The following is a 6,610-nucleotide window of genomic DNA, read 5'->3' on the forward strand; positions in this document are numbered from 1 at the left end:
AAGCCGTCGATCGAGGAGGTGGCGACAGTCACTCATTGTCGGCCGTCGCTGTTGCAGAAGCTGGATGTTGGCGCGCCTTCTTCTCGACACGGTCACCAGACGAAACGGGCTCTTGATGTGCGCTAGTTAATGTTTCCCGTCCGCGACACCATGTCAGAAACTATCATCGCAAGTCGAGCGCAATTACATGCTGCCAAACCCCGAAAGCGCGGCAACTCGCGGGAGCGTCACACAACACACCTGCTCCACTCGCTACTCCAGCCAGACTCCTTCTGCTCAGCCCGCGCTCCACGCAGCAGAGTTAACACTACCAAAGGTCCTACACACTTTGATTCTTCACACGACCTATCGCCGTAATCGTTCGATAGCAGTTTTCCCTAGGCAAGACCCAGCGTAAAAATACAAATAATATTTACGAAACAAACCAATTATACATCGACATAAATGCATAAATATACAAATAGTAAAACAATTACAATATACAAAGGGACAGAAATGTCATATCTTGAGGTAGCAAAGCAAGGAAAAAAAATAGTACAATAGATGGAAATAGGAGGATATGCATTTCCGGCGTTACACGTGCCCCACATTGTCTGAGGATGTTCGTGTAACGTAAACAGACTCAGAAAATGTCCCAAAAAAGAAACAGCGTAAATGCATATGCTCAAAACATCAAAAAAATTTAGCATTCGTCTAATTAACCATAACCCAATTTTTTAGATAATAATAATTGAGTGGAGACACTCCTAATCTTATTCCACTCTGTCATCTTGCACAAAATAAAACAGGTTGACAACATATCAAAATTCATAGAAAACATAGAAAATGGTTTAGCTATTCCAAAATCATTAAAATTCGTAACACTATAAGAAATGGAATACTATTTGCAAAATTGATCAGAGTACATGGTCATAAAAAACAAGTATATCAAAATACGCAAACTAATAATTAATTACATAGAATACACAATTTTATGTAACCTTTTCATAATTAATATTCTCGTCATGTACAATTAACGCTAAACAAGAAAATAATATACAGCAGATAAAATAAAACATAAATATTGACAGTAGAATTCTTTCAGCTGTCCAGGAAGAAAAACAGTTCCGCCTTCCGTACTCGCGAGTACAAAGAATGCCGACAGCGGCACAAGAGCCGACAGCGACACAAGAGCCGACAGCGGCTTCGCCTCGCAAGTATTGTTGCGCCCGCCTGTGCGGCACGCTTCATCTCACTCGCCCTTGTAACGGCGTTTCCAGAACGTCCGTTTCACTGAATTCTTTCGGAAAAACTCACTCTCGAGTAATCTCAAGGAGTCCCTTAATACTATCACAGTGGATAACTCAACACTGTCCATCATCACACGCATGTACCAGCCTGAAACTTAAAACAGCGTCTAAGTACATCAGCAATGACTAATAAAAACACACATTCATGAAATATTACAGAAAGTTACAAAATCATATTTACATTGCTTAATCTACTGTGACTCAGCTGAAAACTTAAACTAGCAGCTTGGATTTTTCAGATGATTACTAATCAGTTACTCTTAAATCATTTAGTCAAAATTAATTACTTATTAATTACAACTTCTTTAATGACCTCTAGGTCAGGCAAAAGCATCGTAACATGGCACATCCTTAAATCTTACACTCTATATTTACATACTGTACAAATTACCCATTGTGTGGTATTAATCGATCCTAGGTTGGTACAATTTCAAGTCTACAATATTCCGTATACCTAATCGTTTTCCAGAGCTTGGATACTCTAAGCAATAAGCATTTGTGTGAGGTATACCAATGACTTTATATGGTCCATTATAAACAAACTTAAATTTAGAGATTTCATTGTCTATCTCGCTCGATTTCTCATGAGCTTTTACAAGTACTAAGTCTCCGATTGCAAACTTAGCAAAACGCGTTTTAGCGTCATGACGACGTATGCGAGCATCGGCTTTTAGCTTCATTACTTCTCGCAAACGATCTTTTTTCACACCAATACTAATGTCAATCCGTGGAGGGAATTTGATTATCTCTTCCACTAAACTTTTACTTCTGTCATCCAACAGGATTTCCTCTGGAGAAAATCCCGTCGATTCATGTCTCAAGGTGTTCATAATTCTCTCAAATACTGCTACATATTTGCCCCATGCCCTATGATTGTGATGGCAATAGGTACGGCAAAGTCGGCCTAGCTCGCGCATATACCTCTCAGCGGGATTCCCAGCCGGACAGTAAGCTGAAATATGGATCACCTCGACCCCATTACTTTCCATGCCTTCATTCCACAACTTAGAAGTAAATTGTGCCCCATTATCTGATAGAATCGCCTTGGGCTTGCCAATATGAACAAAATAATCGTTCACAAGCTTGCTATAGACCGCTTTGGCTGTAGCTTTCCTAATCGGGTATAGCTTGATGAACTTGGAAAAAGCTTCTAGCACTACTAAAATGTAGGCAAAGTTTCCTGATGACTTGGGCAAAGGTCCGTACAAGTCCACGCACAGTAACTCAAAGGTGTCGTTAGGCCTTATACTTTGCATAGGACCACGACTCGTACAGTTGGTAACCTTCACCTTCTGACATAAATCGCAAGTTTTCACTCTGTCAGTAACGCGTTTTAACATGTTAAAATGCACTACTTCACTCAGCTTTTCCGTACATTTCTTTGGTCCACAGTGACCATACGCCAAATGGTAGTAGTCTATTATTTCCGTGACGTATTTGGTGGGCCAGCATACCCGCCAAATATTACTATCTTCACCCTTACATATGTACAAGATATGATCGTATATCTTGTAATACTTTCTTAATTTCTCTCCTTCTGGACTCCTTTCGTCATATCGGGTTTTCACCCTATTTAAACAACCGTCCTCGTTCTGATGACGACGTAGATTCTTACAGATGTTCACTACTAATTTACGTCCCTCAACTTCTTTAAAATAATATAATTTGACCACTCCATCTGACTCATCTTTCAATACATCTTGATTAGACTCGGGCAACCGCGACAGCGCATCCGCTACGCAATTGTCGGTCCCTTTTACGTAACAGATGTCATAGTTAAATTGCTGTAAATACAGCGACCACCTAGTCAGTCTTTCGTGAAGTAGTTTACAATCCTTCAGATAAGTGAGCGCCTTATGGTCCGTATGAATAATCACCTTACGGTCCCATAGGAAACCCTTGAACTTCTTGAATCCCCACACGATAGCGAGACACTCTTTCTCAGAAATCGTGTAGTTTCGCTCACTTTTTGATAAAGTTCGACTCGCGAACGCTATCGTCCGGTGTTCCTTATCCTCTCCTTTACCAACTTCTTGGAACAGTTCTACCCCCACCCCGTAATTGGACGAATCCGTTCCCAGATGGAAGGGTAGCGATAAATCAGGATGAAATAGTATGTTAGATCTCAACAACTCGTCTTTTAATCTCTCGAAAGCGGCCTGACACCCGTCAGTCCACACAAACGGAACGTTTTCGCGTAAGAGGTTATTCAAATTTTCATCATTAAACACTTGTCCTTTTACAAATTTGCGGTAAAATCCTGTTAACCCTAGAAAACTTTTTAACTGTTTCCTAGACTTGGGTGGAGGACAATTCCTTATTGCCTCTAGTTTCTCTGGGTCCTTCGTAATACCAGCAGTGGTAATTACATGCTCTAAAAATTTCAGTTCCTTCTTCACAAATTCGCATTTCTTTAGCTTTAGAGTCATTCCGCCACGGCGCAATGCCCTAAAAACTTCATCTAACAGGTCACAATGGTCATGCCAAGTGGCATTGGCCAACAATAGGTCGTCAACATATACAGTTAATCTTGAACTCAAAGCCGGTCCTAGCACTTTATCTAGGGCCCTGATGAATACGGACACAGATATATAAAGTCCAAACGGCAGTACTCTATACTGATAACACCTGCCCGCAAACAAGACGGCGGTGTATGGCCTAGATTCTTCTTCGAGTTCTATTTGCCAGTAACTAGCCGTCAGATCGAGGCTAGTCATGAACTTAACGTCATGAAAACGTTGCAAAACCTCCTCCATACTCTCTGGTCTGTCTGTTTCACGTTGAACGACCCTATTCAACGTGCGTGCGTCAATCACAATACGCACACTACCATCCCGTTTTGCTACAATGACCAAACCGTTATTGTATGGACTCGTACTTCTTTCAATCACTCCCCATTCGATCATCTTATCTATCTCTCGTTGCACTGCTTCCTTTTTGGACAGCGGTATAGCATACGGTCTCACGAAGAATGGTTCGTGCGGAATTACATGCAACTTGCATTTATATCCTTCCACAAGTCCCGGTTTGTCTGAAAACACACTCTTATTCCTCATTATTACTTCATACAGGCCTCGTCTTTGTTCGTGTGTTACGTTTGACACACCGTCTACAATACTTTCCAATTCACTTTCTACACTATTGTCAATTCCGAGATTCCTCACATTACAGTAGTTCAAATTCATACCTACGTCAATAGCATCCGGCCAGTTAACAATGTGTATAGGCTGGTATTGCCTATGCACACCGTCTCCTGCCTCGTCAAAACTAACTACTATCGTTTTATCTTGTGACGTATATGTCAAAGTTTTGCTTTCGCAATTAATCACTGCACGGTACTTTAATAGCCAATCTAACCCTATAATTACTTCCGTAGTCAAGTCTGGCACGACGACAAACTCTTGTTCAAATCGTGCCCCACATATCTCGAAGTTGACAAAAATCTGTTTTGTGACCGGTTTACTGGCCTTCCCAGTAGCACCGATAATTTTCACTCCTGTTACTGGCATAACTACGATGCCAGGTCTGTCTTTCAGTAACTCAAATATTTTCCCAGATACAGCACTCAATTCTGCACCGGTGTCAATCAACACGTTTAGTTGTAGGTCATGTATATTAACAGACACTACTATCTGTCTACACTTGTCCTCGACTGTTTCTTTATTTTCCCACAGTAAATCCTCGTCTATATCGAGGTCCTTCCAGAAAAAACCATCCGGCTTTGATCCTAAATCCGGCTTATCTGGCGGCTTTTTCAGCCTCTGTTCACATACAGTTTTAATTTCAACACGTTTGTCCTGAGGCTTAGCCTGTAGCTTCGCCTCCAATACCGAAACCTTTTCCTGTAACTCGTCAACTAGTGAGTGTTGCTTTGCTATCAGTTCATTAATCGTCACCTTCGTTGATTCCACTTTGGTCAGATTAATCTCATCCGCCAATCTACCTGGAGGAATGTGTCCAGTAGTTTCTGCAATTACTTCCGCTAGATCTGCGCAACCCACACTGCTATCGTCTGACCGTATAATGTCAGCTCTAACCTCATACACGTTTTAAACTATGTGCTTTTCTACCAATCGTGTCCGGCTATCACTAAAATTTTCGCAAACTTTCTCCTTAATACTCTCGCAATGTTTAAACTGGAGGTTTGCGTCGGATGGGTCGGTTACTTCTACCACTGAAACTTTCGGTAAGGTCTGCCGGTTAGGGCCAGAACTTTCCGTTACTACTTCAACATCTAACTCCTGCGGGACGAAACACGACGAATCTTGCTCGTGCTCCCCCTTAACATCAACTATTTCTAGTAAAGTCTGCCGATTAGGGCCAGAACTTTCTATCATTTCACAAACACTATCTTCCTGCGGGACGAGACGCGGAAAATCCTGCACGCGCTCCCCATAAACGCTTCTCCCATACAGACCCCTATAATCTCTTAGTTCGTCGTATAAGAGACCGAACTGCCTTAACCAGACCTCATCCCTCTCTGCATCCCCTCGCTCGATGACGGACGTTTTATCCGACATCTGATCTTCTCTCAACACTTGTGAATCATTATTAAACTCAATCTCCAGTTCCGCTGTGGGTATTACAGCTGCTACTTTATGATCGATTTCCGGAACACTACTTAAATTGTTCTCACTGACAGCGAATGTATTTTCTACTGCCGCGTATACAGCTGATCTACTACTTGTGGGCGCACTCTTTTCTCTTAACACTGGCACACTCTCCCGCCGTTGATTTTTCCATACGGAATTTTCATAACGGCGACACCTGGGTTTTCTCTTGTTATTGGGCCGCCAAAATTTCTCCACGCCCGCTCGGCCCCTCACCGGCGCGGCTAATGGTTTCCCTGTCTCGTCCCAGCAGATACGCTCCCCGGATGCTGCTGAGGCGGCTGATCACACCCTCTGGCGTTATTACTATTCTGTGAAGCCCGTATCACGTTAGTATGATACTGGTTTCTGTCATTCCTGTTATTATTTGCATTGTACCGATTGTTATTACGGTCCGAACCATTATTGTTATTGCTGCGGTATGCATTATTCCCATGGTTATCATTGTTGTGGTTGCTGTGGTACTCGTTGTTGTTACCACGGCCTCTACCACTGTCGCGATTATTGCGCCAATTGTCCTCGTCCTCAACTCTTTCCAGGAAATCATTCACTGTCCTATAATTGCTTCCTACGTAGCGTTTTGTATCATCTGGAAGCTTCTTGTAGAGTTCCCAGACTATTTCGGATTCCGTGCGGCGATCACGCAAATATTCCAACTTGCGGATCCAGCCCTCACAAAACTCTTTCATCGAGCCGCGCGAATTCGCATCG

This window comes from Schistocerca cancellata, chromosome 3, assembly GCF_023864275.1.
Source record: "Schistocerca cancellata isolate TAMUIC-IGC-003103 chromosome 3, iqSchCanc2.1, whole genome shotgun sequence".
In the NCBI taxonomy this organism is placed as follows: Eukaryota; Metazoa; Arthropoda; class Insecta; order Orthoptera; family Acrididae; genus Schistocerca; species Schistocerca cancellata.